Below are 10,569 nucleotides of genomic sequence, written 5' to 3'. Positions count from 1 at the left end.
CAGACTCGTACTCTACTTTAGAGCATTTGGGTTCTATTTTTACTCAGAGATGAGAAGTTTCCCATGTTTGAAAACAGCTGCCATGTCGAAGACAGTTGAAGTTACTATTTTTGCCTGCCCAGCATGCTTTTCTCCATCCTCCCCTTTCTGGAGAGAGACTGAGCCCCAGGACTGGAGAATGTGACCACACAAGGCCTATTGGAGTCCTCCTCAGGCTGAGAGAGAGGTGCTCTTCTTCCTCGGGATTGCTAAATCGGGCTGGTGGATTTACCTGCCCAGCTTCCTATCTCCAGGAAGTTTCCCACCAGCAGAAGAATGAGGGCGACGTGAATGGAAGAAGGAAGGGTGTTTGGAGAGAGCGATAGTGACACATGGAAGCCTCTGAGCCCTGGGTCCACCTCCGCCCCTGGCCTCCCCGCTATACATTCCCCTTTTTGCTCAAGTTCACTGAAGTTGGATTTCTTGGTCCCGGCTGATACCACGAAAGCCTCGTTCCTTCTCTGAGTTCTAGGTTAGGTCCAGTTGTGAGCGCCTCCAGATTCTCACCCCGAGAAACCCAATTTCACGTCATTTACTCCAAGTAGGCAGCTGAGAATGGAAGTTGATGTACTTGTCTTAGGCCAAAGAATCAGTAGAAAAACTTAGGAAGCAGAGAGCAGGGAGGAAGTTGTAGTCTTTCTTTCTCCCACAGTGTGTTCACTGAGGGTGTAGAAATCTCTGGCTGAGATAGTTTACAGCTTCTCTTTCAGACTCAACTGTATAGGCTCAATTTATAAGTGTTTGCTCTGGTGACATGAAGAAATAAACAAACAAACAACAAAAGGTAGAGGGGTGTGTGTGTGTGTGTGTGCACGCGCGTGTGTGTGTGTGTGTGTGTGTGTGTGTGTGTGTGTGACATACAACAGATGCTGGTTGTCTGGGAAAAGATTGGGCAAGAGGAGGGCTGTCCAGCCAGAGTGTGGGGTGTGAATCCCCTGTGTGGGGTCCTGTGGTCAGGGGAGGGGCAGCTGCTCCTTCCCCAGCTGAGCCCTCAGTTGGCAGACCATATGCCAACACAGTCTTGTGAGAGTCCATGAAGCAGAGGACCCAACTAAGCTGCGCCTGCATTCCTGAACCTCAGAAACTGAGATAATAAATGTGTGTGGTTTGAAAGAAATAAGTTTTGGTATAATTTGTTACTCAACAGGAGATAATTAATACATCATATATGTGTTTTGTTTTATGCTCTTCGCCAAGAGATGAATTTACTGTAAAGCTAGGGAAACTTAAATGTCTGGGCCCCTCACTAGCATAAACCCCTGCTTGGCCCTGGGGCAGTCCCTAGCAATGTGTTCATATAGTTGATGTTTTTATAAAATTTACACAAACTCTTGTAACTGCAGTCAGGACTGGTGCTTCTTATACTTCAGCTTCCTCTCCATTGTACTTCCTCTTGAGTCTGATGGTGTAAGAACTGCTGGAGGTGTTTTGAGGATTTGCTAAGGGGAAGTTGAATTGTAGCTACATTTACTGGGATTTGGGGCTACATTCATGTGGCTGGCAGTCACTTCTGTATAGAGTCATGTTGTTCTTAGCAATGTTGCACAGGCTGGTACTTCACAGAGTTAGGGTCCAAGCCAAGGTTCATTCCATGGTTTTAACACGAGACTAGGCTGGCTTTCATAGTCTCACTGATCCATCAATGGCTTTGATTCCTGATCGTAAAGGCAATCAATCTCTCCTCAAATATTTGCTACATTTGACACTATTCTCCACTTTCCTGCCTTATCACTCATTGCCACCATCCTGTACCCTTTGCTTGATCCATAGAACTCACCTTTGCCACGCTTGCCTGTGCTCATACTTCTCTCTCAGCCTGAAATGGCCTCTCCAAGCACATCTATATAAATTCTTCCTAAGTTTTTGCTGTCTTGATATGAAATATTCATAAAACATAAAACTCATAATCTACTATGAGGGTGTTGGAGGTCAACTGCATGATGAGTACAGTCAATTCAAAGAATACAGTAAATGAGTCACTGAACAAGCAAACTTGAAAGTCCCTGAAATTATATATAGCTCCTATATAAAAGGAACTTGATAGTTTTACCCAAATTTTGGGAAAATCCTAACAATATGCATGACATTACAAATAATCCATTGTGAAGCTGAAAGAGACTTTTCTAGACTGTCAATACAAAGCAAATTTTGGTTGAACATGCTAGAGGAAAGACTGAATTGTCCTTCTCTCTGTAAAAAATTATTTCACAAAATTGTTCTATGAAGTAGCTCTCAGTGTGTGCAGACCAATAAACGTAAAATGTATTATAGAGGTGTGTCAGGCCATTTATGAAACTACATAATTTTTTGGGGTTTTATGATTCTTGTATTTCTAAGCTTTATACAATTTTTAATTTGTTGCAATTTTCTTTATTTTAAGAAAAAAAAAATTGTGTATATTTTGTTGTGTTCTTTCTCTTAAAAGGACCACAAAATTGCCTAAGCTTCAGGATCCAAGGCCTGGATCCACTCCAGTTCCCATCAAGCAAAAGAGAAAATTCCTTGATTGGCATTTCTTTTTTTTATTTTCCTACCTCTGAGTCCAGTTATGTTTTACTTTCGAGGAGGGCTCGAAAACTATTATTTTAAAAAATTTAATTCAACTAAAAATGTTTTGGTTTTGAGGAGAAAAGGAAAAAGGAACACATGACCAGAGATGTTTTCTGTCTGCAAGTTGGTTGGGTGGAGAGAGAAGTGTAGACTGAGAAGGGATAGCATTAGAACCTCCGGTGGAAGTTATATTCAGAGACACCAGTTAATTGAGAGGAACACTTTTCCAGTAGTTGACCATCTATCAAGGACCTTCCCAATAAAACTAAGTAAAACACTTCTAAATAAGCCATGGATAATAGAAGAAATAAAAAGAGACATTAGAAACTCTTCTTTGAACTGAATTAAAATAAGAACACAACATAGAATTTGTGGGATGTTGTAAAAGCAGCACTTAGGGGGACATTTATAGCACTAAATGCCCATATTAGAATAAAATAAAGGTCTCAAATCAAAGACTTCAACTTTTACCTTAAAAAACTGGAACAGAAGTCCAGATTAAACTAAAGCAAGCAAATGAAAGGACATAATGAAGACCAAAGCAGATACCAGTGAAACAGAAAAAAGGAAACAATAGAGAAAAATCAATAAAATAACCAAAAGCTGGTTATTTGAGAAGATCGATAAAATTGATAAACCTCCTGCTAGGCCATAAGGAAAATAAGAGAAGACACAAATTACTAATCAGGAATGAAAGAGGTGACATTACTACAGGTTCTGCAGATATTAGCAGGAACACAGGGAACATTATGAACAACTTTATGCCAATAAGTTTAACAAGACAGATGAAAAAGACAAATTTCTTAAAAGACACAAACTACAAAAGTTCTCTTAAGAAAAAAATCAATAACCTTAATAGCTCTCTCTATATATTACAGAAATTGAATTTGTAGTTAAAAACTTTCCCACAAAGAAAGATCTAAACTCAGATGGCTTTACTGGTAAGTTATACTAAACATTTAAGGAAGAAACCACCAATTTCATACAAACTTGTCAAGAAAATTGAAGAGAAGGGCACATTTCTCAACTCGTTTTATGAGCCCAGCATTATCTAATATCACAACGAGGCAAGTACATTATAAAAAACTATAGACCAATATTCATCATGATCCTAGGTACAAAAATTCTTAAAAACTTTTAACAAACTGAATCTAACAGCATCTAAAAAAGATAATCATGACTAAGTAACATTTATCTCAGGATTGTAAGATTGGTTCAAGATTCAAAAATGAATCAATGTTAGTCACTATTAAAAATTAAAACAGAAAATGACATGGTTATTTAAATAGATAATCTTGCAAGGCAAAAACATCTAATAACAGAGAAAGATGACAAGAGAGACAAGACTTTGATGTCTTGGGCCCTGTGCTATAACAACACCTGCCTGCACAGAATCAGTCTCAGCACAGCCCAAGATCCTGCACAGGGTGCATCCTCAGAGTGCACTGTCTGTCCCTTGGCGACTTGGGAGGGGGATTACAGTGGATCTGAGTCCCCAAAAGTTATTGCTTAAGAGGTTTAAGGTATTTAGGAACTTTAGGAGTCAGAAAACTTTTGGATAATGTGTTCATCCCAGTGAGGAGATCCATTCTAATGTGGCTAAATTCTGACCCATTGATAACATATCAAGGTCAGCAAGTGACAGAACTGCTATTTACCTAAACTGACCCATTTTTAATGACATTGCATAGGTAGCTACCCTCTAGGCCTGGTTAAAGAAGAAATCTGTATTTAAAATGTGAAAGGGTCTGTTGCCAACATGTGCCCTCTCGTACTCTCTCGAAGCTGCCATAGATGGGGTGGGGTGGAGGGGCTCTGTGTCTTTTAACTCTGTGTCCACTACTCCCTACGTCCACATTGCTTTCTCAGAGAAAGAGTTTTAATTATGCATCTTGGTGTTAAGAGCATTCTGTATGCTATATCAAACTGGTATCACAATAAGGTCACATTTCACTTTCATAGCCAGATAAGATGACTTGAAGCCACTCCTCAGGGCTTCCCTAGGTGTTTCTGAAAATGCCCAGGAGCCAGTCTCAGACTGTACAGGAGCCAGTCTGTTCACATTCTTCCACGCAGCTTAAAGGAGCCTCTGTGGATAATGCCCTTGTGGTAACAGCAAAAACTTCACATAGACCATTACAGAACATTTCTTGGGGTCCCCTTTTACCCATTTCCACCAGAACGAGCAACCGTTTTTATGTGCAGAGAATTTTCAAACCATGTATAGGCAACACACACACACACACACACACACACACCACACACACACACACAACACACACACACTTTTTCACATATCTCCTAACAAACTTTTGTATAGGCAACACACACACACACACACACACACACACCACACACACACACACACAACACACACACCATTTCTCACATTTCTCCTAAGAGAACAAACTTTGACGAGATTTGGCTCTGTAAAAGCAGACACCTCTTACATTATAATAAGCAATTTAGCTTAAACATTTCCTGTTTAACATTTGCATAACATTAATGAACTAGGCAGGTGTTTTTCCAAGAACAAGGTGAGATTCCATAGAGCAAGACAGAAAACTGTTCCTAGTTTTAAAATGATAGCTTTTAAAATTTTTGTTTTTCTACCTTCTACCGATCTCTGGGTAGCCTTCCCCAGCAGTCTCTGAAAGAAGGCAGCTAGCTCTTCCCAAGCACTTAGGTGGGTCCTGGAACTCTGCCTGAGGCATTGGCAGAGGGAGCTTTGTTACCACTTGCTGTAGGGGCCTCTGCTACCCTCTCCTAGGACTGCAGGGTTTCCATTGCTCCAGCATAATCCATTAGCAGAAGTGCCTTGGTGGGATCTCGGTGCTTGTGCTCAATCCTAGTGTGTAGGGCCAAAGTAGAACGCATCTATCTACTGGATATGGCCTGTGCTAGGAACTAAGAGCTACAAAACTGGACAAGGCAGAACAGGGTGTCATTACACAAGTTGTTTATTCATTGCAAAGGAAGATATCTGCTGGTCAGCACTTTACCATGCAATCCAACCTAGTCACTAAGAGTGCATTCTGATGGATACTCTATGAAATATAAAGCATTACCTATGAAATATCTAATGCAATGTATAAGCCTTGATTAGATCCTAGTTGGAAAAACAAAACAAAACAAAATCTAGCTGTAAAAGATATTTTGGGAACAGTTGGAAGAAATTTGAATTTGAACTGGATATTAGATAATGTTAGGATATTATTATTACTTTTGATAATATTATTATGGTTATGCAGGTGAATGTCCTTATTTTTAGGAGATACTTGCTGAAATAATTAGTAGTGAAGTGTCTTGATTTGAAATTTATTTTCAAAATTTTCAACAAAAGGAAAAATGTTAACTGATAAATATATATGAAGTTCATTTTATTATCCATTTCAACTTTTTTAAAATATGTATTTTTTCTTGGAAATGTTTATATCAGTACAGTGAAACTAAATTTTAAGAGACACTGGATGTCATTAGTTTTGATATCATTAGTTTATTACAAAAGAGACATGGAAATTATTTACATGATGAGATTTCAGTGGAACGGGCAGCTTCACGTGATGCCATTTCAGTCTACATACTTTCCGAGAATGTCACCATCTCTAAATAAGAAATAATCCTTGTCCAGAACTACTTTGGTGCCTCCATATTGTGGAAGAACAACTTTATCTCCAACTTTCACGCTAACTGGTTGACTCTCTCCACCCTTCCCTTTAGCGCTCGATCCAACAGCTACTACTGTGGCTTGCAGCGCTGCTCCTTGAGGATTTTCCGGACGCATAACGCCTCCTTTGGTTACAGTTTCCGCAGCACTCCTTTTAACTAACACTCAGTCAAGGAGAGGGAGAAACTTTCTAAGTGTCTGTCCTGCCGCGGCTCCTGCCGCCGCAGTTCTCACTGGGCTCTCACGCTGGGGCCGCAAGGAGAGAGACTTGCAGTCCAGCCGTCTGGATAAAAGCCCATTTTGGGAAAAAGCCCACTTCGACTTTTTGATTCAACAGTTTGAAAATTTCCATAATAAAATTTGAAAGAAAAAAAAAAACGAAATAGAACATTACCCCTTTAAAGTTTCCTTTGTACTAAGTTTTTAGGTTTTAAAATGTATTTGTTTTTGTTTTTACTATTAAAAACAAAAACAGAAGCTGTTAGACTGCCTAAGGGGGCAGCAGCAGGAGCCAAGGTTCCAGGGAAGGCTGGAGTTACAGTTTCTAGTTCCATCTGGTTTTACCTTGAAGTAGGTGGTATAGGGGAGGGAAAACATTCTTTTCCTTCTACTCTTACTTAGGTTCTTGACTTGGGCCTTTGGTATAGGGGAGGGAAAACATTCTTTTCCTTCTACTCTTAGGTTCTTGACTTGGGCCTTTGGTTTAAAAGACAGATTAACAAGAGAAAGACAAAGAGTGTTTTATTCTGTATATTTCCTACAGTGGGAGAAACTCAGAGAAGAGTAACTCAAAGAGATAGCTAGAACTTGAACTTAAACACCATCTTCAGCTTAAACAAAGAAAGAAAAGTGTGGGAGAGGCAAGTTATTGGAAAATAACCAGGAAAATACAATCAAAGGGGTAAGCTTTGTCATGCAGATTTAAGTCAGTGCCTTCTCCATTATAGCCTCTTATGATATAGGGCCAGCCTTCTTTTCCTGGTACTGAAGGAGACTTCCTTTATAAATGTAAATTTCCCTTACAAAAGGGTAACTTCTACTCTGTTTTCAAAGCTTCTCTTGTGTCTGCTGTTTCTCAAAACAATGAGTTCAAAATAATCCTTAACGAAAGAGGCACACTTGAGGTGGCATAGTCTGCTCTCTTATAAGGGCTTCCGCTCTCTTATAAGGGCTTCTGCTCTGGGTCTACTGTCAGCTCCCCTATTACACACCAGTCACTGTGCTCAAAGCTTCACAAACATGATTCCATCAAAACATGCCAACAAAGAAGCAAACAATGCTTCAGGCCTGGCATCAAAGAGCCGATCATCTAGTTGAGAAGGGTGAGCCAGCAAAACTCTAAGAAGGCAGGTTGGTTCTAAAGTAAATGTGAAAATGGTGGCATGCAGTGAGTGCTGCAAGGTAACCTCTCTCTAGATCTTTGTAAGATCTGCTGTACACAATTGCTTCGGGCAAGTGATGGCTCCGGGAAACCAAGAGGGAGCTGGGTTCCGGGGTGGGACCGAAGGAGGGAAACAGCCACTGTGCATGACAGGATTTGCAGTGGGAATAGGCAATTTGCAGAGGGAAGGAGAATCCTGGGCATGCACACAGCTCCAGCCATTCAGGTGCAAAGGTGAAGGGACAGGGTGCCTCCCTGAGGCTAAGGGCTTCCCAGGCCACATCTGTGTCATGGATAGTAAGGGTGCTGAAAGAGACCAAGTCCTGTCCAGCTGGTGGTGAGAAAGGGGAGTCCAGAGGAGGGAAGACACAGCCATGGCCAATCTCGACAGTCCTGCTCACCATCTGGGGAAAATTCACCCCCAAATCATGAAACAGGGTTCAAACCCTAGTGGTAGATTTGGATGGTTTTGTGGTTTTGTGGCCTAACAGGAGGTGCCAGAGGGCCTGGACTTGGCAACTGGCCCGATTGCGCTGTGTGCAAGGAAACTCAGAAGGGTCACTGTGGCCTTCTGCAGCAGCCACTTGTAAACATTGGGGACAAGGTGTGAAGTAGATCGCACCTTAACTGTGATATAGAATCAGGATCCAGACTATTCTAAGGCTTCAAATTCCTTGTTTATTCTCTTTCTTTAATATTTAGCAAAGTCATTTTGAAAGCCTGCTAGAGCTAAGAGTGTCAAAGAATAATTTTCAAAAAGTTAAAAACATACTCTCATACAAACATAAATGAGCCCTTGTCATTAATTTAGCTCACTAAGAAGAGAACTGGCATAATGACAAAGCTAGTTCGAGGAGAATAGGCTGAAGTATATAGGGTCAGTGAAAAAGAAAAACATTGAATAATATGGCTGAGTTAGAGAAAAAACAAGTTAATGTCCTCACAGAGAAACCATACATAACCTTTGGGCTTGTGTTTTTTGCCAGACAGAAATCATTTACATTGTTACTGGCAAAAAAAAAAGAAAAAAGAAAAAAAGAAAGTCAAATGCAAAATGTATCATTCTTTTATACATTAAATGTAGCTTTATGGAGCCTGGCCTAATCAATTGTAAATAGGAGGTCAAATAAAGTTATATCCCTTAGATAATCAGACAACTTGTCTGCAGGTTGTTACACAGACTCAGTCATGTGGCTTTGAAAGGGCCTGCAGTAATATTTTTGATGAATTTCCAATTTTTGCATAATTTTTCTTAACAAGGGGAAATAAGGGACTAGACCATTGTGCTCACTTCAGTCAGAGAACTAGAGGGGGACAGTCTTGGAGCCACCATGAGGGATTGAAGTGCTTCGGGAAAGGAAGTGATGCAGAGGTGAAATGAACTCCAGGAAGACAAGGGAATGCCTGCCCAGCCCTCCCCTCCTGGGGTGTCTTCCTTCACTTCTAAAACCAGACTATTCTGCTATTGATCTTATAAAAAGGTCTTACATTCACCAAGACCGTCTGTGCCACCACCTGTGGACCCTTGATCCAATACCGGGCTCAAAACATCACAAGGAACTCAAGCCCTGGTCTGTGCACAAGGAGTGGGAGAATTAAATGCTGAAGCCTCTTTGAAGACAATTTGGCAATATCTATCAACATTTTTTATTGTGATAAAATATACATAACATAAAATTTACCGTTTTAATCATTTTTAAGTGTATAGTCCAGTGGTATTAGTTCATTTGCATTGTTGTGCAACCATTACCACTATCTCGAGAACTCTTTTAATCTTCCCTAATTCAAGTTTCTAAATAATGAATGAATGAATGAATGAATGAATGAATGAAATCTCACTCCCTCATCTACCGGTCCCTGGTAACTACCAGTCTATTTTCCATCTCTATAAATTTGATTATTCTAGGTACCTCATATAAGTAAAATTATACGATATTTGTCCTCTTGTGTCTGGCTTATTTCAATTAGCATTATGTCTTCAAGGTGTACCCATGTTGTACCATGTGTTAGAATTTCATTCTTTTTTAAGGCTGAATAATATTCTATTTTACACACACACACACACACACACACACACCATATTTTGTTTATCCATTCATCTGTTGATGTCTCTCAATATTTTAAATGAACAAACTTTTTTGACCCAACAAATCTATTGCAAAGACATTGTTTAATGAATATACTTGCATACATACATGCAAATGGATGTACAAGAGTGTTAGTGGAAGATTCTCTTGCTGGCTAACCCATGGCCATTTCATCTTTTCTTCTTGCCAATAGGACCTTGAGTTGGTTCAGATATCAGGATGCACTGTGCTCAGGAAAAGTGTGTTCTTCCCTAGCCCTGGAGGATGAATCTCAATCGATGTAAGCCAATAACCTAAGGCAAAAAATTCAACACTCTGAGAATGGTAAGAGAAATAGGAAAAGTACCTGGTCCCCTAATGACATTGTTAGGCCTCTGAATTAATCTACCCTGGGACCACCTAGCTTAGATTTTGTGTTATGTAAGATAATAACTCCATATAGTTTAAACTAGTTGGGTAGTCTGTTATTTTCACCCTGAAACACTCAAATTAATAGTGTTTATTACAGCGTAGTTTGTAATAACAAACACCTGAAATATTCATCAACAGAGGATTAATTGCAAAAGTTATTCATTATATGAATCCATACAATAGAATGCTGTGCAGTTGTAAAAAAGAAAGAACTAGATTTATATGCAGATATGGAACAAGCCCTAAGAAATAGTGGGAATAACAAAGTGCATACATATGTGTAAGCAGGCTCTTGTCTTTGTTAAAAAAGATATATAAATATATACATATATGTTTGTGTAATTTATGCAAATGTATGCAACAGTTGTTGATAATGTACTTCTGGGGGTACCGGAATGGGAGACTCACTTTATATTATTATTTTTTTATCTTTG

This window comes from Pteropus alecto, unplaced genomic scaffold, assembly GCF_000325575.1.
Source record: "Pteropus alecto unplaced genomic scaffold, ASM32557v1 scaffold131, whole genome shotgun sequence".
Lineage (NCBI taxonomy): Eukaryota > Metazoa > Chordata > Mammalia > Chiroptera > Pteropodidae > Pteropus > Pteropus alecto.
Note: the sequence above shows the minus strand (reverse complement) of the source record.